Genomic DNA, 25503 nt, shown 5'->3' on the forward strand with positions numbered 1-25503 from the left:
TGGGAAAGATTGAGGGCAGAAGGAAAAGAGGGCATCAGAGGATGAGATGGCTGGATGGCATCACCAATGCAATGGACATGAACTTGGGCAAACTTCAGGAGATAGTGAGGGACAGAGAGGCCTGGCATGTTGCAGTCATGGGGTCGCAAAGAGTCAAACATGACTAGGCAACTGAATAATAATAGCCAGTTGCTCCAGCACAATGTATTTTTAAAATTTATTTATTTATTTTAATTGGAGGTTAATTGCTTTACAATATTGTAGTGGTTTTTGCCATACATTGACATGAATCAGCCATGGGTGTACATGTATTCCCCATCCTGAAACCCCCTCCCACCTCCCTCCCCATCCCATCCCATCCCTCAGGATCATCCCAGTGCAATGGCCCTGAGCACCCTGTCTCATGCATCGAACCTTGACTGGTGATCTGTTTCACATATGATAATATACATGTTTCAATGCTATTCTGTCAAATCATCCCCCCTCACCTTCTCCCACAGAGTCAAAAAGACTTTCTTGCATCTGTGTCTCTTTTGCTGTCTCACATATAGGGTCATTGTTACCATCTTTCTAAATTCCATATATATGCATTAGTATACTGTATTGGTGTTTTTCTTTCTGACTTACTTCACTCTGTATAATAGGCTCCAGTTTCATCCACCTCGTTAGAACTGATTTAAATGCATTCTTTTTAATGGTTGAGTAATATTTCATTGAGTATATGTACCACAGCTTTCTTATCCATTCATCTGCCAATTTACATCTAGGATGCTTCCATGTCCTGGCTATGGTAAACTGTGCTGTGATGAACATTGGGGTGCATGTGTCTCTTTCAATTCTGGTTTCCTCGGTGTGTATGCCCAGCAGTGGGATTGCTGGGTCATATGGCAGTTATATTTCCAGTTCTTTTTTTTTTTTTAAAGAAATCTCCACGCTGTTCTCCATAGTGGCTAAACTAGTTTGCCACCAGCAACCAACAGTGTAAGAGGGTTGCCGTTTCTCCGCACCCTTTCCAGCATTTATTGTTTGTGGACTTTTGATAGCAGCCATTGTGCCTGGTGTGAGATGATGCCTCATTGTGGTTTTGATTTGCATTTTTCTGATAATGAGTGATGTTGAGCATCTTTTCATGTGTTTGTTAGCCACCTGTATGTCTTCTTTGGAGAAATGTCTGTTTAGTTCTTTGGCCCATTTTTTAGATTGGTTGTTTATTTTTCTGGAACTGATCTGCATGAGCTGCTTGTATATTTTTGAGATTAATTCTTTGTCAGTTGCTTTGTTTGCTATTATTCTCTCCCATTCTGAAAGCTGTCTTTTCACCTTGCTTGTAGTTTCCTTCATTGTGCAAAAGCTTTTAATTAGGTCCCATTTGCACTCATCTCACATGCTAGTAAAGTAATGTGCAAAATTCTTCAAGCCAAGGCTTCAGCAATACATGAACTGTGAACTTCCAGATGTTCAAGCTGGTTTTAGAAAAGACAGAGGAACCAGAGATCAAATTGCCAACATCTGCTGGATCATTGAAAAAGCAAGAGAGTTCCAGGAAAAAAAAAAAAAATCTATTTCTACTTTATTGACTATGCCAAAGCCTTTGCATGTGTAGATCACAATAAACTGTGGAAAGTTCTGAAAAAGATGGGAATACCAGATCACCTGACTCGCCTCTTGAGAAATCTGTATGCAGGTCAGGAAGCAACAGTTAGAACTGGACATGGAACAACAGACTGGTTCCAAATAGGAAAAGGAGTACGTCAAGGTTGTATATTGTCACTCTGCTTTTTTAACTTCTATGCAGAGTACATCATGAGAAACGCTGGGTTAGAAAAAGCACAAGCTGGAATCAAGATTGCTGGAAGAAATATCAGTAACCTCAGATATGCAGATGGCACTGTCTTTATGGCAGAAAGTGAAGAGGAACTAAAGGGCCTCTTGATGAAAGTAAAAGAGGAGAGTGAAAAAGTTGGCTTACAGCTCAACATTCAGAAAACTAAGATCATGGCATCTGGTCCCATCACTTCATGGGAAATAGATGAGGAAACTGGAAACAGTGGCTGACTTTATTTTGGGGGGCTCCAAAATCACTGCAGATGGTGATTGTAGCCATGAAATTAAAAGACGCTTACTCCTTGGAAGGAAAGTTATGACCAACCTAGACAGCATATTAAAAAGCAGAGGCATTACTTTGCCAACAAAGGTCCATCTAGTCAAGGCTATGGTTTTTCCAGTGGTCATGTGTGGATGTGAGAGTTGGACTGTGAAGAAAGCTGAGCACCAAAAAATTGATGCTTTTGAACTGTGGTGTTGAAGACTCTTGAGAGTCCCTTGGACTGCAAGGAGATCCAACCAGTCCATCCTAAAGGAGATCAGTCCTTGGTGTTCATTGGAAGGACTGGTGTTGAAGCTGAAACTCCAATACTTTGGCCACCTCATGCGAAGAGTTGACTCATTGGAAAAGCCCCTGATGCTGGGAGGGATTGGGGGCAGGAGGAGAAGGGGACGGCAGAGGACGAGATGGCTGGAGGGCGTCACCGACTCGATGGACATGAGTTTGAGTCATCTCCGGGAGTTGGTGATAGACAGGGAGGCCTGGCGTGCTGCGATTCATGGGGTTGCAAGGAGTCAGACACGACTGAGTGACTGAACTGAACTGAACTGTTTATTTTTGCTTTTATTTCCATTACTCTGTGAAGTGGATCATAGAGGATCCTGCTGTGATTTATGTCAGAGTGTTTTGCCTATGTTTTCCTCTAGGGGTTTTATAGTTTTTGGTCTTACGTTTAGATCTTTGATCCATTTTGAGTTTATTTTTGTTATGGTGTTAGAAAGTGTTCTAGTTTCATTCTTTTACAAGTGTTTGACCCATTTTCCCAGCACCACTTGTTAAAGAGATTGTCTTTTCTCCATTGTATATTCTTGAATCCTTTGTCAAAGATAAGGTGTCCATAGGTTCGTAGATTTATCTCTGGGCTTTCTATTCTGTTCTATTGATCTGTATTTCTGTCTTTGCAGCACTATGTATTAAAAAGGTTATCCGTCTTCTATTGAATTGCTTTCAATTAAGTGTATTTTTTCTTCTTTTTAAAAAACATTTCATTGGAGTATAGTTGATTTACAATTTTGTGTTAGTTTTTGGTGTACAGAAGAGTGAATCAAATATCTATATATAATTTTCACTCTCTTTTAGATTCTTTTCCCATATAAGCCATTACAAAGTATTGAGTATAGACAGTTTCCTGTGCCATACAGTAGGTCCTTATCACTTATGTATTTTATATATAGTAGAGATAGAGAATCCATCTGCCAATGCATAACATGCGGGAGATATGGGTTCTTCCTGGGTTGGGAAGATCCCCTGGAGGAGGAAATGGCAACCCACTTCCATGTTCTTGCTTGGAAGCCGAGGAGGAGGAGGAGCTTAGGCTGGCTACAGTCCATATGGTCACAAAGAATCAGACATGACTAGACAGACAGTGTGTTATGTCAACGCTAATAAGTGTATCCTTTCATGTTATCTTCTTCAGTAGGTATTTTATTGATGTATGCATAACTTATCACAGTCTACTGTGTCACCTTTTCACCAATTAGAGTGAAATATAGTAATTTTTACTTTGCTTATTATTTATTCTATTTATTTATTTTTATGGAATTATAGTTGAGTAGTAAACTTTAATTATAAAAAGTAAACTGCTACTTCTAAAATGTACACATAAAGTTGCTTTATTAAAAAAATGCTATCATACACCTACTCAGATGTCAGTGATAGAATGAATGTATATGATATACAAGATGCCAATTGTGTAGCCAAATCAAAATGAATTTTATTTATGTCAAAGGAGTGTATTGGCTCAAGGCTGAGCTGTCACCAAGTTCATTCAACTTGGGGAACATGCCTCCCATTCTTTTTATTTAGGATTTCTTTATATTTTTAGTTGTATTTTAAAGGTCTAAAATAAATGTATATGTATATATTTTAAATAGCAGGAAGATTGTGGTAAATAATGCTTTTCAAACCACATAGGGTACAAAGGTAAAAGTATTCATAGCATTCAAGCAAGTGGAATCAGGAAAACCTAAAAGAAGTAAACTATGCAAAATCTATTCAAGATTGTACATTAATCTTAGTTTAATACTCACCCCTTCAGACTCATTGCTTAGGCAGTTTAACAGAGAACAAATGCTATGAGCCTAGGCTCAGGCATCCACCCTTTGGTGCCAGTTTAATCCCCACCATTAACCACTTGGTCTGGTAATGTTTTTTAATCCCTGTGCCTCAGTTTCCTCATCCACAAGTGAGAATAATAATGGCACCTACCTCATATGGTTTTGCAAAGATTAAATCAAATATGAAATTCAGTTGTTATGTAGTAAGTAGTAAGTCATCACTGCAGATGGTGACTATAGCCGTGAAATTAGAAGACAGCTTGATTCTTGGAAGAAAAGCTATGACAAACCTAGACAGTGTATTAAAAGAAAAGGCATCACTTTGCCAACAAAGGTCCATATAGTCAAAGCTATGGTTTTTCCTGTAGTCATGTATGGATGTGAGAGTTGGACCATAAAGAAGGCTGAGTGCTGAAGAATTGATGTTTTTGAATTGTGGTGCTGGAGAAGACTTGAGAGTCCCTTGGACCACAAGAAGATCAAACCAGTCAATCCTAAAGGAAGTCAAGTCTGAATATTCATTGGAAGGACTGATGCTAAAGCTGAAGCTTCAGTACTTTGGCCACCTGATGCAAAGAGCTGACTCATTGGAAAAGACCTTGATGCTAGGAAAGATTGAGGGCAAAAAGGGAAGAGAGTGAAAAGAGGATGAGATGGTTAGACAGTATCACCAAATCAAAGGACATAAACTTCAGCAAATTCCGAGCGGTAGTGGAGAACAGGGAGCCTGGTGTGCTACAGTCTATGGGATCACAAAAAGTCAGACACCACTTAGCAACTGAACAAGTTGCTTAACAACAAGTGTTAAGAAGTGCCAGCTGCTATTCTTATTTATGGAATTAAATAACAGACAATTAAACAGGTAGGACTATGCCTTCCCGACCATGTTTCTTTATAAAAGGATAACTCTTGTGAACATAGGAGAAAGTGATTTAGATGAAACTGAAAAGTCTAGCTACTCAAAATGTGTTCCTTAGATAGCAGTACCTTCATCATCTGGGACTTTGTTAGAAACTCAGACTCTGCATCCTGCCCCAAATCATAATCAGAATCTGCATTTTAACAAGAATTTTTGGAGGATTTGACTGCCTGTCAGCAGCACTCTGCACAGAAGAAGATGCTTGAGATCAGAGACCTCGACCCCATGCCTCTTATTTCCTGGTATCATCTCTAGGCCTGCAACTTCAGGTGTCCCAGCTTCCCTCAGTGAAACATTCCCTTGGTCTAGCTAAGACAATCACCTGTCACTGATTCTTTATAGTTCAATTTCAATTCTAATGCTAAAGAATATATCTTCCAGACAAGTGCATCAGTTCACTGACTGAAGAGTCAGTGTCTGACTCTTTGCCACCCCGTGGACTGCAGCACGCCAAGCTTCTCTGTCATCAGCAACTCCTGGAGCTTACCCAAACTCATGTTCATCGAGTTGGTGATGCCATCCAACCATCTCATTCTCTGTCCTCCAATGGAATAGAGAGTCCAGAAATAGCCCACACACACACTGTCAACTGATTCTGGACAAGGATACAAAAAACACACAATAGGGAAAAAATAGTCTTTTAAACAACTGGTGTTAGAAAACTGGATATTTACACATAAAAAATTAAATTGAACTTTGGTCTTATAGCACACATGAAACCAACTTAAAATGGACTTTTAAAGACTTAAATATAAGAAGTGAAACTGTATAACTCCTAAAGAAAAGCATAGAGGAAAATCTACTTGACTTTAGTCTTGGTAATGCTTTCTTAGATATGACACGAAACTCACAAGCAACAAAAGCAAAAATAGACAAGTGAGACATTAAACTAAATAGCTACTGCACAGCAAAAGAAACAATCAACAGAATGAAAAGGTAAGCTGTAGAATGGGGAAAAAAAATATTTGCAAACTATGTATCTGACAAGGGGTTAACATCCAAAATATGGGTGGAACTCCTCAGTGATCGATAAATAACCCAATTTTAAAAAGCAAATGATGTGAATAGAAATTTCTCAAAAGAAGACATACAAGTTGCCAATAGCTACATGAAAAGATGTTCAAAGTCACTAATCCTCAGGGAAATGCAAATCAAAACCACAGTAAGATATCATCTCACATTTCTTAGGATGGCTCTTATCAAAATAATAATAATAATAATAATGTGTTGACAAGGGTGTGGAAAAATTGGAGCCTACTGTTGGTAGAAATGTGAAATGGTGTAGCAGGTATGAGAAACAGTATGGAGGTTCCTCAATAAATTAAAAATAAAACTATCACATGATGGATAAAGAAAATTATATATATATATATATATATATATATATATATATATATGCATATATACAATGGATACATACATACACAACAAACATACATATACACATATGTAATACATATGCAGTGAAATATTATTCAGTCTTAAAATTGAACAAGATTTCTGCCATTTGCAACAAGGATGAACCTGAAGGACATTATGCTAAGTGGAATAGGCCAAACACAGAAGGACAAATATTTTAGATTTCACTTATATGAGAAGTTTAAAACGGTCAAATTCATAGAAGCAGAGAATACAACCATGATTGCCAGAGGCTGGTTAGTAGGGGAAGATATGAAGGTAGAATTACACAGGGTGTGTTCTAGAGATTTGCTGTACAGCACAAAGACTATAGTGAACAACACAGTGGTGTTTACTTCAAAATTTGTTCACAGACTAGATCTCAGGTTAGGTGCTCTTCCCACACACAACATACATACAAAACAGCAAAACAAAACAAACAATACAAAAAGACAAAAGGAAATTTTGGAAAGAGTCACATCTGACTCTTGTGATCTCATGTAGCCTGGCCACAGCTCTGTCCATGGGATTCTCCAGGCAAGAATACTGGAGTGGGTTGCCATTTCCTTCTCCAGGGGAACTTCCCAACCCAGGAATTGAACCCAGGTCTCCTGCATTGTAGGCAGATGCTTTACCAACTGAGCTACATGGGAAGCCTTAGATATATCTATTATCTTGATCGACTCAATAGTATCATTCATATTTGCCTGTGTCCAAACACCAAATTGTACACATTAAATATATGCAGTTCTCTGCATACCAATTATACCTTAATAAAGCTGTTTTTAAAAATGAAAATATCTGTATTTAGATACAGCTGATTCATGTCAATGTATGACAAAAACCACTACAATATTGTAAAGTAATTAGCCTCCAACTAATAAAAAATAAATGGAAAAAATAAAAATGAAAATATCTGAAACAAGATGATATACCAAACTTTGATTCTGTTTGTTTTTTATTTTTTTCTGTTGCAAATTGCTTCTATCAGAACCTGACTAAACCCCTACTCTTTCTGAAAATGATCACCAGCCACAGTGTACCCTACTAAATTATGCTGTCAACTGGAAATTAGCAATTGACCTGCGGATCCCTTTTTTAGTAAGAGCATCCCTGCTAGTATTGATTTATACAGAGCATTATTTCCTGTTGCAATATGAATAGTAATAATTTTTCCTTGGAGGCACCTTATGTTTTTAAGAGTTCTTATAACAAATGACATTTTAACAAGGCAGGAGTGATTTTATGTGATTGGAAGCTCTTTGTCATGCACTGGTGATTTGTTTAATTGAACAGGATCTAGAAGACTTCAGTATTACAAATAAGCATCAGCAACAACTCTTGAACATGTATCTGAGATGGAACCTGAGGTGATGGAAACTTTGGGGCAGTTTAAAATTCACGAATAGAAAAGGCATCCAATTTTAGTTTGGAGTCATTTAGGACTCCTCAATGACATCTTCAATAGCCAAATTAATACTAGAATCTTGCACTTTCCTAGCAAATATTGAACATATCTATGGGTTTACTGTCCTGTGCAGACACGCCCCGCTGTTAAATTCCTTGACTTATGTTCTGCTTCTTAACACAACTGTAATTTTCTGCTCTTACTGAATAGCCAACCTCTTTGGTGTCATTCTGGTTTCCCAACCACTTTGTTTACCTGTAAGAGACAGTTTCAATGAAATGAAGAGAAGCATATTTCCATTTAGGCAGATGCCTTGTAAATCTCAAGCTTTCAAAGAGAATCTCAACTCTACCCACAAGCCATTATCTGTGATGTCATAAGGATTGGTCCTCACTAGGAAACATAGATTAGATATTATCTAGGGCATACTTGTCTAGGGCATCTTGTCTAGGGCATTCTACTTGTCAAGGGCACACAACCTTGAGCTGGTGACTACTCAGTATGTATCAGACGCTTTTTGAGACAATCCACAATTCAGGGGAAGGATTTCCATCTTCCTCTGAAGATATTTTCCCTCCATCTCTAAGTCAAAGAAACTCTGGGAGGGTGATATCTGGATGATGTCACACATGCCACAAGAATTCTTGCTTATTCTAGATCACTTTAGAGCAGTAGCATATACATCTGAGTGTCAGTGTGAAAAATAAAGAAGCTGTAAACATATTAATAGAGCTTATATAAATGACACTGTCAAGGATAATTTTATGTACATCATGCAGTGATTATCCCTCTGAGGAAGTCCTCATTGGTGCTCATAAAAGACTCGTGTATCTTTTGGAAATTTTGTTTACTTTCAGAAAGCTTAATTATGTAATTAACAGAGTTAACTTTTGCTTTGTCTGTTGAAAAGCTTATGGCTGACCCAGTTCATTCAATTTTGCCTCACTCTTGGTATCACTTTGTTTCTCTGGTTTGGTTTATTTTCTTTTTGTCACTCCACTTTTAACATTTATCTTTTACTTGGATTTTAGTTTTCTCTGAAGGTGCCATAAACCTTTGATGTAATGTGTGCAAATAAAGAGTAGGGCCAAATGACTGCCATCAGGGAGTGAACTCTGTCCACCTACAGCTATTCACACTGTAAGGGCACCCCCTTCTAAACAATCCAATTAAAACCCACCCTCTGCATCGTATTGTGCAATTTAAATTCTTATTAGACAAACAGCAGAGTGAAATTGCATTGATCAAACAACAGCCAACTTTGCTGACCACAAAATGGCCTTTTCCTGAGATAAATAGGCAAAATGGAGTAAACAAACTTTATAAGGAGAAAAATAACCAATGCTTACTCACCTCCTCCATTTGTATAAATAAAAATAAATTTTATTTTAGAAAAATGGCTTCTCTTTAATAATTCCCTAGAAGGCTCGACTTCTAAAGAATTCTTCTTTTTTTAATAATTTTATTTCTTTATTTATTTTTGGCTATGCTGGGTCTCCATTGGTGCATAAGCTTTTCTCTAATTGCAGTGCACAGGTTTCTCATTGCCATGGCTTCTTTTGTTGCGGAGCACAGACACATGGGCTTCAGTAATTACAGCGGGAGGGCTCAGTAGTTGAGTCTCCCCAGCTTTAGAGCACAGGCTCAGCAGTTTGTGGTGCACAGTCTTAATTGCTCTGTGGCATGTGGGATCTTCCTGGATCAGGGATCAAACCCATGTCTCCTGCATTGGCAGGAGGACTCTTTACCACTGAGCCACCAGGGAAGCCTTAAAGAATTTTTCTTTAAGAGATTTTACACTGGGAAAAACAAAAACAAAAACCTTGATATGGGGGATTTAAATTATTCCCAGAAAACAAGTGAAGAAAAAATTTTCTCCAGCTTTGTTGAGATATAATTGACATATAACATTGTATATGTGAAAGGCACATATTGTGATGATTTGATGTATATATTTGTTGCAAAATGATTACACAATAAGGTTAGTTAACATGTCCTTCACCTCACAAAATTACCTTTTTTTGTTTATGGTCTACTCTTTTAGAAACTTGCAAGTTCACAATACAGTATTATTAATTATAATCACTACTGTTGTTGTTCAGTTGCTCAGTTGTATCTGACTCTTTGTGACACATGGACTGTAGCCCATCAGGCTTCTCTGTCTGTGGGATTTTCCAGGCAATAATACTGGAGTGGGTTGCCATTTGCTTCTCCAGGAGATCTTCCTGACCCAGGGGTTGAACCCACATCTCTTGGCATGCAGGTTCTTTGCTACTGTACCACTTCATTATGCTATATATTAAATCCCCAGAACTTGTTCCTTTTATACCTAGAAGTCTGTAAGCTTTAAAACAGCACATAAGAGCAAGTTGTGTTAGCTGCTGTTGTTCCAGATACAAAGATAAGGAGTGAGAAATTACCATTGGACTTGGCATCTTGGAGCTCATAGATGACCTTGTCAGGTGAGGTTTTGATGGAATAGTAGGAGTTCAAGCTTATTGGAATGGGTTCAAGAGAATATAAGATATTGTGAAATGGAGAAAGGAAGTACAGGAGATGTTTTCCAAACATTTTTCTAAATAAATGAACACAAAAGTAGGACATAGCTGGGGTAAGTTGGTTTTTTTTTTTGTTTGTTTGTTTGTTTGTTTGCCTTTGTTTTGTTTATTTAAAGCATGCATATATGATGATGGAGATGGTCCAGCAGTGAGGAAATCTAATGGTACAAAAAAAGAGACACTTCAAATGTGTCTTTGAGTTGGAAGGAAGTGATGGACATAACTACAGAAGAGGAAGAGCTGGTTTGGGAAGGGTAGAGAATAGAGTATAATAAAAGGAAAGGCAGAATATGAATATACAAATGTAGGTAGTTCAGTGTGGGAACTGTGAGTGCTCTCATTCAATGTTTATATTTCTCATAGAAATAAAAACAAGAAAAAAGCCACCACGTGAGAATGAAGAGAGGGAAAGAAACTTCTGTGAGAGAGGTCGAAAGTTAAGGGAGATGTGATGTGATTAGCAGGAGCCCCCAAAGAATTTTAAGCTTTTATGAGCCTCCAAAGTACTGTTAAGTGTGCTAGGCATGATGAATGTGAGACCAGTCAGTATCACTGAAAACTTTTCTCTGGTTACTTTCCCTTCACGTTGAATGTGTGGTGCTCATGGAGGACTGAGATTAAGTAAGTGTGAAATTTTGCCAGGAATGAAAAGAAATAGTGGCAGAGATATGGAAGTGATTGCAGTGATGGACCAAGAATTCAAAGAAAGGAAAGAAAGAAAGTGAAGCACGAGTGGAGTTTGATGTAGGTTAATTTATTGGAAGGCCCATTTGGGTGGAAATTGTTAAAAATAGGTTGCAGAGGGAATGAGCTGAAATGATTTAAGGTGGTAGTCAGAAAGTAAAATACTTAAAATTAAGGTTATGAAGGGGCTGCAATGACTGGTAATGACAACATTGAGAGTAAAAACTAGGGGGCTGATAACAAGAGAGAACAGGTGTATTGCAAATAGAAATCTCAGGATAAGAGGTCTGGGGGTACTGGAAACATTTTCTGTGGGAAAATGTTTTCCTAACAACTCATGAGTCATACATTTTGCTACATCAAAACAACTCATGAGTTGTTAGGAAAAGAGGTGACAAATTAGCAGCTAAAATATCCCAGGGTTGAGGGATAGCAAGAAACAAAAATGGTATATTATGTACTGAAAGAGCCTGAGTTTCAAAGAATCTTGGGTTCTATGAGAGGGAAGCTGGGGTAGTGATCTGGAAACAGTAATGAGAAACATTAAGGACTTCTATTAGTTATTTATTGTTGCATAACAAATTAACTCAAAAGCTAAAATAACAGCAATCATTTATTATCCTTCACAGTTTCTGCAAGTCAATTCAGACAAGCCATGACAGGGACAGTCAGTCTCTATGCTGCAAGGTCTGAGGCTCTGTTAAGAAAGCATAAAGCCTAGGGCTGGAATGCATGATGTTTCATTCCCTTCTAGCTGGGACCATTGGCTGAGCACACACACTTGGCTATCTCCATGGCCTGGGTGTCCTCGAGGCATGGAGGCTGGGTTCCCAGGGGCAAGCAGCCTGAAGGGAGAGAGAGTCAGGCACCAATTGTATTGCTTTTTATAGCTCCACCTTAGAAGTCACATGACAATTTCTCTGCCACATCCTAGAGAATTACAAAGGTTCATCTGCAAACAAAAGAAATGAATACAAAACCCCACATCCCAGTGAAAGAGTGTCAATATCATCATTGTATGAACAGGACTCATGTGGCCGCCTTTGGAAAATATATTCTGCCACAGCCAACCACCTTAACTCTAGGATCATTGTAGAGGTATGGAAAGGAAACACCACCATTTAAGAAGGCTTCACTGGTGACTCAGGCAGTAAAGGAATCTGCCTGAAATGCAGGAGACCTGGGTTCGATCCCTGGGTCTAGAAGATCCCCTGGAGAAGGGAATGGCAACTCACTCCAGTATTCTTGCCTGGAGAGTCCCATGGACAGAGGAGCCTGGCAGGCTAGCAGTCCATATGGTCACAAAGAGTCAGACACGACTGATCAACCAACATTTTCACTTTCAGAGGGGGAAAACAGCAAATGTAGATACTTCTAAGAAGTTAAAAGAGACAGTTGAAAATGTGGAACATTTTGCTGACTCGAGATCCTGGAAGAATTTGTAAGGTTGAGGAAGATGAATGTCTGAATCACAGTAGGAGATGTACAGCCACACCTAGGTAAGAGTCCAGGTGATAAAGGATGATCTAGAAGATTCAGGCTTCTTTTGGTAATGGAGATAAACAGAGATGTAGGGCAGGATGGGGTTAATCCTGAGGGTGATGAATGCTGAAAGGGAGACAGGAATTGGTCTTATTAGGGAGAGACAGAACACATGGGTGGTGATCTAAGTCACAAATAGGAAGTATTAAATCTTCCAGAGGGATGGCAGTACCAAGAGTACTTAATATCCTGTAATAAGCCACAATGAAAAAGAAAAGGAAAATGAATAACTTAATCTATCTTTATTACCAGATACTGTGAGGAAAATTTTATACTCATATACATAGCAAATTCTAGGAAAGCACTGGACAATATGACACTGACATAATAAAAAGAAAGAAAGCACTTAACAAACTAGGAATCAAAGTGACTTTTTAATCTGATGGTGTATCTGTTAAGATCCTCACCAATTAGCCTACTTAATATTAGAGTAGTTGAGAAAGATGGTAACAATAACCCTATATGCAAGACAGTAAAAGAGACACAGATGTATAGAAGTCTTTTGGACCCTGTGGGAGAAGTCGAGGGTGGAATGATTTGAGAGGATAGTATTGAAACATGTATATTATCATATGTGAAACAGATCACCAGTCCAGGTTTGATGCATGAACATGATGCTCAGGGCTGGTGCACTGGGATGACCCAGAGGAATGGGATGGGGAGGAAGGTGGGATGGGGGCTCAGGATGGGGAATACATGTATACCCATGGCTGATTCATGTCAGTGTATGGCAAAACCACTACAGTATTGTAAAGTAATTAGCCTCCAATTAAAATAAATAAATTTTAAAAATAAATAAATTTAAAAATAAATAAATTAAAAAATTCTTCCTTAAATTCAGGAAGAATTGAAACACACATGCTAACATTGCTTAGTCATCAATAAAAATTTAGATATGAAAATAAATAAGAGGCTTAAAATTATAAAGAAACAAAATTTCTATTGCAGATGACCACAGATGTGATTGATTGCAAAGAAGATAAGAAATACTCAAGAGAAAAATTATTAGAACACCTATCACTAACTTTTGTAAATTAAGGATCAATATGCAACATGATGTTATCATCACTTCATGGCAAATAGATGGGAAAAGATTGGAAACAGTGGCTGACTTTATTTTTCTGGGCTCCAAAATCACTGCAGATGGTGATTGCAGCCATGAAATTAAAAGACATTTACTCCTTGGAAGGAAAGTTATGACCAACCTAGACAGCATATTAAAAAGCAGAGACATTACTTTGCCAACAAAGGTCCATCTAGTCAAGGCTATGGTTTTTCCAGTGGTCATGTATGGATGTGAGAGTTGGACTATAAAGAAAGCTGAGCACCGAAGAATTGATGCTTTTGAACTGTGGTGTTGGAGAAGACTCTTGAGAGTCCCTTGGACTGCAAGGAGATCCAACCAGTCCATCCTAAAGGAGATCAGTCCTGGGTGTTCATTGGAAGGACTGATGTTAGAGCTGAAACTCCAATACTTTGGTCACCTCATGTGAAGAGTTGACTCATTGGAAAAACCCTGATGCTGGGAAAGATTGAGGGCAGGAGGAGAAGGGGACGACAGAGGATGAGATGGTTGGATGGCATCACTGACTCAATGGACATGGGTTTGGGTGGACTCCAGGAGTTGGTGATGGACAGGGAGGCCTGGTGTGCTGCGGTTCATGGGGTCACAAAGAGTCGGACACGACTGAGTGACTGAACTGAACTGATGCAACACTCAATAGTTTGTGTATGTATCAGCAATAACCAGTTATAAAACATACACTTAACAAAATATATTTCCAATACAAAAAAAGGAATACCTAGGAATATTGAATACATTTTATATCTAAAAGAATTGTAAAGGTATTCAAGAAGAAATTATAAGACATTTTATTTCAAAGCATAAAGAAAGATTTTAAAATGGAGAGAGATCTATTCTGTGTTCATGGATAGAAAGACTAAATATTGTAGAGACATTATCGCATCCCCAATTCATCTGTTCAAGTTTTCACAGAACTTGGCCAAATTGAAAATGGATGAAAACTGACCCACATAAAGAATCATGATTTTGGAATTTCAGAAATCAAGGATAAAAGCAAATCTTAAAAGCTCACAGAAAGAAAACTGGTCACTTTGCAAAGAAGTGGCAATCAGTTATGCATTTGACTTTTCAGCAGCATGGCAGAAGCCATTGAACAATGTGCTGATGAGTTGAAAGTTGAAAAATGTCATAAGAAGAGGAAGGATGGGAGGGAACAGAAAGGGGAGGAAGAAGTTCCTATCCACTATACCTCAGGAAGTTATTAGAGAACACACTTCCTAGAGAAAAGTAGAAAACAGGCCTCCAAAAATGGGTAATATGGCATCTGTAGGGAAAGAGGGGAGGAAGACACCAGGATGGCAGCCATGAGACAGGCTGTAAATTTTGCTGCCAAGAGAGGGCCTCTGACCATTGTGCCTAAGTCAGCGGTTCTCAGAGCAGTGCACCAGGTCACTTGAAAACTTGTCACAAAGGTAAATTCTCAGGATTATTCTCAGACGTACAGGATCAGACTCTTTGGGGTTGGGGGTCCAGCTGTCCATATTTTATAAAGTCCTCTTTGTATTTCTAAGGCAACACAAGAGTGAGAAACACTGACCCAATATGCCCTAATACTCAGTTGGCTTTCAGACCACAACTGTTTCCCAAAATTCTGCAGTAGGCACCAAAAATATGGATTTTGTTTTACATTTATTTTTATTAGTTGGCGGCTAATTACTTTACAATATTGTAGTGTTTTTTGCCATACATTGATATGAATCAGCCATGGATTTACATGTGTTCCCCATCCTGAATCCCCCTCCCACCTCCCTCCCCATCCCATCCCTCTGGGTCATCCCAGTGCACCAGCCCCGAGCACTTGTCTCATGCATCCAACATGGACAGGCGATCTGTTTCACACTTGATAATATACATGTTTTGATGCTGTTCTCTCAGATTATCCCACCCTCGCCTTCTCCCATAGAGTCCAAAAGTCTGTTCTATACATCTGTGTCTCTTCTTCTATCTTGCATATAAGGTTATTGTTACCATATTTCTAAATTATATATATATATATGCATTAGTATACTGTATTGGTGTTTATCTTTCTGGCTTACTTAACTCTGTATAATGGGATCCATTTTCACCCATCTCATTAGAACTGATTCAAATATATTCTTTTTAATGGCTGAGTAATATTCCATGGTGTATATGTACCAGAGCTTCCTTATCCATTCGTCTGCCTGATGGGCATCTAGGTTGCTTCCATGTCCTGGCTATTATAAACAGTGCTGCAATGAACATTGGGGTGCACGTGTCTCTTTCAGGTCTGGTTTCCTCAGTGTGTAAGCCCAGGAGTAGGATTGCTGGGTCATATGGCAGTCCTATTTCCAGTTTTTTAAGGAATCTCCACACTGTTCTCCACAGCGGCTATACTAGTGTGCATCCCCACCAACAGTGTAAGAGGGTTCCTTTTTCTCCACACCTTCTCCAGCATTTATTGCTTGTAGACTTTTGAATAGCAGCCATCCTGACTGGCGTGTAATGGTACCTCATTGAGGTTTTGATTTGCATTTCTCTGATAATGAGTGATGTTGAGCATCTTTTCATGTGTTTGTTAACCATTTGTATGTCTTCTTTGGAGAAATGTCTGTTTAGATCTTTGGCCCATTTTTTTGATTGGGTTGTTTATTTTTCTGGAATTGAGCTGGAGGAGTTGCTTGTATATTTTTGAGATTAATCCATTTGTCTGTTTCTTCATTTGCTATTATTTTCTCCCATTCTGTAGGCTGTCTTTTCACCTTGCTTATAGTTTCCTTTGTTGTGCAAAAGCTTTTAAGTTTCATTAGGTCCCATTTGTTTATTTTTGCTTTTATTTCCAATATTCTGGAAGGTGGGTCATAGAGGATCCTGCTGTGATTTATGTTGGAGAGTGCTTTGCCTATGTTCTCCTCTAGGAGTTTTATAGTTTCTGGTCTTATGTTTAGATCTTTAATCCATTTTGAGTTTATTTTTGTGTATGGTGTTAGAAAGTGCTCTAGTTTCATTCTTTTACAAGTGGTTGACCAGTTTTCCCAGCACCACTTGTTAAAGAGGTTGTCTTTTTTCCATTGTATATTCTTGCCTCCTTTGTCAAAGATAAGGTGTCCATAGGTGTGTGGATTTATCTCTGGGCTTTCTATTTGGTTCCATTGATTTATATTTCTGTCATTGTGCCAGTATCATACTGCCTTGATGACTGTGGCTTTGTAGTAGAGCCTGAAGTCAGGCAGGTTGATTCCTCTATTTCCATTCTTCTTTCTCAAGATTGCTTTGGCTATTCGAGGTTTTTTGTATTTCCATACAAATTGTGAGATTATTTGTTCTAGTTCTGTGAAAAATACCATTGGTAGCTTGATAGGGATTGCACTGAATCTATAGATTGCTTTGGGTAGTATACTCATTTTCATAATATTAATTCTTCCAATCCATGAACACAGTATATTTCTCCATCTATTTGTGTCTTCTTTGATTTCTTTCATTAATATTTTATAGTTTTCTATGTATAGGTCTTTTGTTTCTTTAGGTAGATATACTCCTAAGTATTTTATTCTTTTTGTTGCAGTAGTGAATGGCATTGTTTCCTTAACTTCTCTTTCTGTTTTCTCATTGTTCATTATAGGAATGCAGGGGATTTCTGTGTGTTAATTTTATATCCTGCAACATTACTGTATTCCTTGATTAGCTCTAGTAATTTTCTTGTAGAGGATTTAAAGGGGAAATTAACAATAGCACAATAATAGTGGGAGACTTTAATACTGCACTCACACCTATGGATAGATCAACTAAACAGAAGATTAACAAGGAAACACAAACTTTAAATGACACAAAGTACCAGCTAGACCTAATTGATATCTATAGGGCATTTCACCCCAAAACAATCAATTTCACCTTTTTCTCAAGTGCACACAGAACCTTCTCCAGAATAGATCACATCCTGGGCCATAAATCTAGCCTTGGTAAATTTTTAAAAAATTGAAATCATTCCAGTCATCTTTTCTGACCACAATGCAGTAAGATTAGATCTCAATTACAGGAAAAAAAACTATAAAAATTCAAACATATGGAGGCTAAATAACACACTTCTGAATAACCAACAAATCATAGAAGAAATCAAAATATGCATAGAAATGAATGAAAATGAAAACACAACAACCCAAAACCTATGGGACACTGTAAAAGCAGTGCTAAGGGGAAGGTTCATAGCATTACAGGCTTACCTCAAGAAACAAGAAAAAAGTCAAATAAATAACCTAACTCTACACCTCAAGCAACTAGAGAAGGAAGAAATGAAGAACCCCAGGATTGGTAAAAGGAAAGAAATCTTAAAAAATTAAGGCAGAAATACATGCAAAAGAAACAAAAGCGACCATAGCAAAAATCAACAAAGCTAAAAGCTGGTTTTTTGAAAAGATAAACAAAATTGACAAACCGTTAGCAAGACTCATTAAGAAACAAAGGGAGAAGAACCAAGTCAACAAAATTAGAAATGAAAATGGAGAGGTCACAACAGACAACACTGAAATACAAAGGATCATAAGAGACTACTACTAGCAGCTCTATGTCAATAAAATGGACAACTTGAAAGAAATGGACAAATTCTTAGAAAAGTATAACTTTCCAAAACTGAAACAGGAAGAAATAGATCTTAACAGACACATCACAGGCATGGAAATTGAAAGTGTAATCAGAAATCTTCCAGCAAACAAAAGCCCAGGACAAGATGGCATCACATCACAGCTGAATTCTACCAAAAAATTAAAGAAGAGCTAACACCTATCTTACTCAAACTCTTCCAGAAAATTGCAGAAGAAGGTAAACTTCCAAACTCATTCTATGAGGCCACCATCACCCTAATTCCAAAACCAGACAAAGATGCCACATAAAAAGAAAACTACAGGCCAATATCACTGATGAACATAGATGCAAAAATCCTTAACAAAATTCTAGCAAACAGAATCCAACAACATATTAAAAAGATCATACATCATGACCAAGTGGGCTTTATCCCAGGAATGCAAGGATTCTTTAATATCCACAAATCAATCAGTGTAATACACCACATTAACAAATTGAAAGATAAAAACCATATGGCTATCTCAATAGATGTAGAAAAAGCCTTTGACAAAATTCAACATCCATTTATGATAAAAACTCTCCAGAAAGCAGGAATAGAAGGAACATACCTCAACACAATAAAAGCTGTAAATGACAAACCTACAGCAAGCATTACCCTCAATGGTGAAAAATTGAAAGCATTTTCCCTAAAATCAGTAACAAGACAAGGGTGTCCACTCTCACCACTACTATTCAACATAGTTTTGGAAGTGTTGGCCACAGCAATCAGAGGCAAAAAAGAAATAAAATGAATCCAGATAGGAAAAGAAGTGAAACTCTCACTATTTGCAGATGACATGATCCTCTTCATAGAAAATCCAAATGTGGATCTTCATTTTTAGTGTTATTTTGAAAATAGTACATGTTCTGTGTTGACATCTTGGAAAATATATAAAATAATAAATGAGAAAGAAAAAAAAATACCTTACATTTTTCAATCTAGAAGAAAAAAAGTGTAGTAAATTTATATTTAACACATTTACTTTATTTAAACATATATATGTATATGTGATTTAGTTTCCCTGGTAGCTCAAAAGGTAAAGAATCTGCCTGCAATTCAGGAGACCTGGTTCAATTCCTGGGTCAGGAAGATCTGCTAGAGAAGAGATGGGCTACCCACTGCAGTATTCTTGGGCTTCCCCATTGTCTCAGCTGCTAAAGAATCCTCCTGCAATACAGGAGACCTGGAGAACTGGGTTCAGTCCCTGAGTTGGGAAGATCCCCTGGAGAAGGAAATGGTAACCCACTCCAGTATTCTTGCCTGGAGAATTCCATGGACAGAGGAGCCTGACAGTCTATGTCCATTGCAAAGAGTCAGACACAACTGAGTTACTAATTCACTTCTTTCATACTTGATTTATGTGGTATGTACATTTTACATAGTCTTTTCACTTAAGATTATGTGATGAGTATGTCCCATGTTATTAAAATATCTTCCCCAAATTTATTTTACTGGCTACATATTTCATAATATAGTGGTAGTGTGATTAATAAAATGTGCATCTATGGATGGAAACTGAAGGTTTCTCTAATTCATTGAAGAAATAAATAGCAATACAATAAATACCATCATACCTCTTTCCTGCAGTTTTGTGTCCCTTCTGTAAGCATGGACCTTTCTGTCAAAGACGCCATGCTATCACTCCCTACTTACTACTCGCATGGACTTCTGTGTGTTAATCAACTACTGGAGATATTAATACTCTCCATATGGAATTTCAGTGAGTCTGGAGCAGTATAATAAGAGCATAAGGTACCAAACCCATCTGAAACTTATTCTATTGATCTCAGGGAGACAGCAGTGAGTGGTGGCTTGAGGCAGGATCTTAATTCTCTGCCCAATTATTGGGCCTGAGTAGTCTGGGTGAAAAAACACAGGAATCCTAGCTGCTAGACCACCAGGAGTTAGAGGCAAAGTTATCATGACTCTTGCTCCATTAGAAAAATGAATTCCTCAAGGAAGCAAAAACTGTAAAAACAGTACACAGTTTATCATCAGAGACACAGCATAACATACGGGAGAGCATACATAGAAACAGTTTGTTTATTTAAGAGAAAAGGGTGATGATTTAAATAACTTATATAGGACAGTACTTCTGGGTCTTTGTTTACTTTTGGCCAATTATCTCATTTCTTTGTCCAAACCTGACCTGCCCTAGGACCCTCCCCAAAGTGTGTGGGCAGCTTTTTGCCAAAATGGATTCTGGTCCAGAGGTCTGTGAGAGATTTGACATCACCCATTATGAACCCAAGGAACCTGTCTGTGCCTGTGCCGTCGGGGAGTTTTCTTTGATCTCAAGAGTGGCTGTCTATTTTTTTTACTTCATCAGAGCTCAGTCTCTGCCATTAACATTGTCCTTGGAGTGTCAGGGAAAACAAGGCTCCAATTTTGGCTGCTTGACAAACTCTAGGGTTTGTCTATCTCCTTGAAAGAAAGTGTTAGTCTCTCACTTGTGTCCGATTCTTTGTGGCCTCATGGACTGTAGCCCACCAGGCTCCTCTGTCCATGGGGATTCTCCAGGCAAGAATACTGGAGTGGGTTGCCATTCCCTTCTCCAGGGGATCTTCCTGACCCAGGGATTGAACCCAGGCTCTCCTGCACTGCAGGCAGATTCTTTACCATCTAAGTTACTAGGAAAGTCTTACCTCACTAGAACTTACCCTTAATCCTGTTGGAAGAAAAAGTACATTGTCACAGTCACATGAAAGCAGCCTAGCCCAGTCCAGCAGAGCTGAACAAGTATTCAGTCTATACCCAACAATTTTTTCCCAACTCTCACACAATGAGATAAGTACAGGAGTGCTCAGAGTGGCATTCTTTACAATAGCAGGAAAACTAAAAATAGCTCAGTGTTCATCAGCTGAACAACAGGTAAACTGTGGTATTTTGATAGCAAGATATTGTTCAGTCACTAAGTCATGTCCAACTCTATGACCCCGTGGATTGCGGGACACCAAGTATTCCCTGTCCTTAACTATCTCCTGTACTTCACTCAAACTCATACTCTAGTATTTTGATAATAGGATATTAAGTGGTAGTAAAAAAAAAGAATGAGTTATAACTAAACACAACAATATGGATGAAATTAAAAACTGAAGAGAAATTTTTTTTTAAATGTACCATGTACTATTAAAAAATTGAATGCCAAAGGAAAATGAAGCTGCAATTGTAGCAATGGTATTATCAGCAGTAATTATCCTGTTTCTTATTATTGGTTCTCATAAAGTATTTAAATACATTGGGTCAGCATTTGGTTTAGTTAAGTCTTTTGCTTTCCCTTATACAAAATTTATTTTATTGATCCATCATCTAACCACTGATTTATGGGAGTGGCCATCACATTGCATCCCTCCAGCAAAGTACATCCTCTATGACCACTTAATAGGCAAAAGGCACCACATCGGTTGAATGTGATTTTTTAAAATGTTAACAGTGTTGAGTCTTTTTAGTGGGCATAATCATTCTACTCCTTAGCACTAAATCTGTCCAAATAATTTGGTGACATTTTCAGTAAGTTTAGTAATTGAACTGACTTATAAAAACAAACTACTCAGTTTCCCATGGGGAGCATGTGTGTGTGTGGGGGGGGCGGGGTCAGGGTAGGAAGATCATTCTAGCAAAGAATGCTGCTGCTGCTGCTAAGCCACTTCAGTCGTGTCTGACTCTGCCTAACCCCACCTGGAAAGAATGAGCAGCACACAAATTACAGACATGTTAAATGTGCAGGTTCTGAAAATGCTGATTTTTTTAAAAAATTTTAATTATTTTAATTTTAAGTTTAGGAGACAAGAATGGCCCACAAGATTGAGGGTAGGCTCTTTTTCAACTATGGTAAGTGTTATAAACTTTGTTCATAAAATGTTCTATAACAAACACTTGATAAACTACTTAACATTGAAAATTATTTAATCAATTAATTTGCATATCAGATTTTCTTTTAGAATGAAAACTGGTGGTAGTGAAGAGGACAAGTTGAGACATGAAAACAGGAAGTATCAGGCCTGTGAAACCATCTGGGGAAAAGAAGGCACTGGTTGAAAAAAGCTAGTGTCCTAAAAAAAAATTTAAAAAAAGCTAGTGTCCATGAAGTGAGCAGAATAAATCCAGGGCCACTTCAAAGGCAGAATCAACAGGATGACGACTGACCAGATTCAGTGCTAAGTGACTGTTTAGCACTGAAGTTCTCACCTCAGTCAAGCAAAATGGGAATTTTGCCCTAATGATTAGAAAATATGAGAAAGGAAAGAGGAACACAGATGTGTACATGGTTTTTATTTTTACAATTACACTTTATTTGGAGGATTTTTGTTCCCATTTTCCAAGTTGTCCTACTTTTTTCTTAAATTCTGTAGAGCTCCTGACAATCTTTTCAAATATTGTTCTATGTCTGAAATTTACTTATCTCAACCAAAATATGTTTCATTTTTTTCCCCTAATGCTGGAAGTGCAGCCCCTACACTTTATGTCTTCCTTTTGCTCCTCTTCATTTTATTCCTTCTACCTGAGCACCCTGAGATGTGTCCTAGAAACAGACATCCATCAAAGTATGATATAAACTCCCTTCATCAAGGGGCTTCATCCAGTGACTTCCTCTCTGTCTTGCAGGTGGGCTCTGCCAACAGGGAGCAACAGCAGAAGAAAGAGCAGAGAGGACTGGGGGAAAGGGGGAATTTCCCAGGCTCCCCATCACTCTCTATCTCCAGGCTGGTTCTGAGATTCTGGGAACTTCTCTGTCCACTTCTCCCCTTGCTTCTTCACATCTAGAGGAGAGAGTAGAGCCTCCATCACCTACCATGAGCTCAGAGCACTGCACTCTGAGCAAAACTGCACTCAGTTTTGCTACGGGATACTCTGCCCACATCTTTGTAAATAGTGCCTTGATTAAACTGTTGTCAAATTGCTCATATTGTGTGTAACATCTGTTTCCTGCTGGGATGTTAACAGATACAGAAATTGGTACTGGAATTAGCTCTAGGAAACAGACCTTCAACATGAATTCTAGGATTGAGTTCCTCTCCTTTCCATAGGGAAAGGGGCAAGAGTAACTACCTGCATCTGGGGGATCATGATTATTCAAATTAAAGTAGATACAATGAATGGCAAGTAGTTGGGACATCAGTTTGTTGTAGCAATCAGGCTCCAGGGTGATAACGTGGGTTAAAAGATTATGCCATTAGGTGTTTTTTTTTTTTTTTTTTTTTTTGATCTACAACAGAGCTTCTCCATTAGTGGCAGTTTTGCCCCCCAAGGAACGTTTGGGCAATGCCTGGAGACAGTTCTGACGGTCACAACTTGGGTGTCTAGAGGGTAGAAGCCAGTAATGATGCTAAGCATCCTACCACATAGAAGAAATTTCCAACAACAAAGAATTAATCTGTCTCAAAATGTCAACAGTGAAGAAGTTGACAAACTCACCCTAGGGAGGAATGGAAAGCTGTGAACATCAGATTGAGAACTTGAGCAAAAATCACAAAGTCTCAGTAACAGATTAAAAGAGATCTTCATCTCCTGGAGTTTTGAGGCATGTAGGTCTGAAGACTAAGTCAGAGGTCTGATCATTATGACTGCAGAGAAGTACTCAACTCTGCAAAATCTCATCCATACCAAGATAAGGGTCCTGCTGAGGAAGTGGGGTTGGGGGTGGGGGGTGAGACATGAGATAGGAATATTTGTGCCAAAAGGGACATGGTAGGAAATTGGACTCTTAATTATTTCTGAATTCTTAGCCAACAGGGAGAGCCATTTAACTTTCCAGTAAGAGGCCAGTCTTCCATCATATAAAAGCTTATGAATGACTTCACCTCAGCCAGTAGCTCCACCAGCTGATGCCAGTTCTCCACACAGCCCACCTATCAGGTTCCTGCAGACACAGATTCAGAGGCTCCAAAATCAACAGGTAAAAGAAGTACAAGGTCTGCTCTGGAAGCAGATATATACTCCCTGAAAACCATAAGATTAAATAAATCTCTACTGACAGGAGCCTGGGAGCATGTGGAAGGTAGAATTTAAGTGACCTTCAGACCAAGAAGGATGAGGCATAAGGTTTGAGCAGGCCCTAGTCAATAAGGTGTCTCCTCTCTCTGTAGAATTTGGTTTTGACACATTGCCTCAAGCACCTGGGGTTGTATAAGCTGGGTTGGCTCAACTGAGGCTGGAATTCGATCATTCTAGCAGAGATTTTCTCATTTCTATCAGAATAACCTGGAGAACTTAGTAAGATTACAAAAATATGTTCTCTACCCTGCCCCTCTACTGCTCCAGAGCAGCAGTTAAATATCAGTCAGGTCAATAGCACTTCGAGCTTTCAACATTCACAAAGCCTAGGTTACAACTAGATCAAGTGCATCAGGATATCTGGGGGTGGGACTCAGGCATCGGTGTTTTCTGAAGCTTCCCTGGTGATTCTAATATGAAGGCAAGATTCACAGCCACTAGTTGAAGGATTATGAAGGCCTGGAGGCTTTTATGAAGGAGGAGGCTTGTATATTTGAGAAAAGACCCTGCCCTGTGGTTCCAGAAATACATCATAAATTTTCCCCATGCTTTCTAGAGTAATCTATCAGCTTTAACCAATATAATTATGCAGTGAGAATAAGAATATTCAAAGGAAGGTTTTTAGACACTAGTTTTGACTTGATTCTGATTCTTGGAGACTTATAATCTATGGACCAGTGACTCTGGCCCACTAGCCAGATTGTACAGTGGAGGTTCAGTGAAAGATGAACCTTGACCTGAATTCTTTCCACAGCAGGGCTAGTGAGACTATGGATGTTTCTCCAGACCCAGTAGATATAGCAAAATTAGAGTCAATGATTCACCTAGAGAATATCTTTTTTTATTTTCTGACCAATGGAGTAAAGAGTATTATAGTCGAAAAGGCCAGATGGAAGGCCCTGAAAAAGCGCCACCCCCATCACTAACCTCACTGAGAGGGTCAGCCATAATAAAATACCACCTCTCTAGAGAATCTAAGAGACAAATGCCCTCACCAAATGCTTGAAAGAAGCTTTGGTCACTTATGACATCCCCGTTTACCTCACTTATTTGTTTGATACAAAAACAAGATGGGTCATAGACTTCCTCTCACCAAAGGTGGACAGGGAGCCTTCAATATGACACTGATCACTAGAACAGCTAAACTGCCACCTGATGGCAAGTCTTGGACACCTTTCA

At 38.5% G+C, this 25503-nt stretch overlaps 1 long non-coding RNA gene and 1 other non-coding gene across 2 annotated transcripts; both read right to left on the minus strand.

Moving 5' to 3' along the window:
* Positions 1-903: 903 nt before the first annotated feature.
* LOC139033487 (uncharacterized) lies at positions 904-5953 on the minus strand. The gene is made up of 2 exons (XR_011486043.1): positions 5568-5953; positions 904-4766 (listed from the first exon to the last, which is right to left on the minus strand). It is a non-coding gene; the product is annotated as an uncharacterized lncRNA (long non-coding RNA).
* A 1106-nt stretch (positions 5954-7059) lies between these two features.
* TRNAC-ACA (transfer RNA cysteine (anticodon ACA)) lies at positions 7060-7131 on the minus strand. The gene has a single exon. It is a non-coding gene; the product is annotated as a tRNA-Cys (tRNA).
* Positions 7132-25503: the final 18372 nt, after the last annotated feature.

The sequence above is a fragment of the Odocoileus virginianus genome, unplaced genomic scaffold, assembly GCF_023699985.2.
Source record: "Odocoileus virginianus isolate 20LAN1187 ecotype Illinois unplaced genomic scaffold, Ovbor_1.2 Unplaced_Scaffold_11, whole genome shotgun sequence".
Lineage (NCBI taxonomy): Eukaryota > Metazoa > Chordata > Mammalia > Artiodactyla > Cervidae > Odocoileus > Odocoileus virginianus.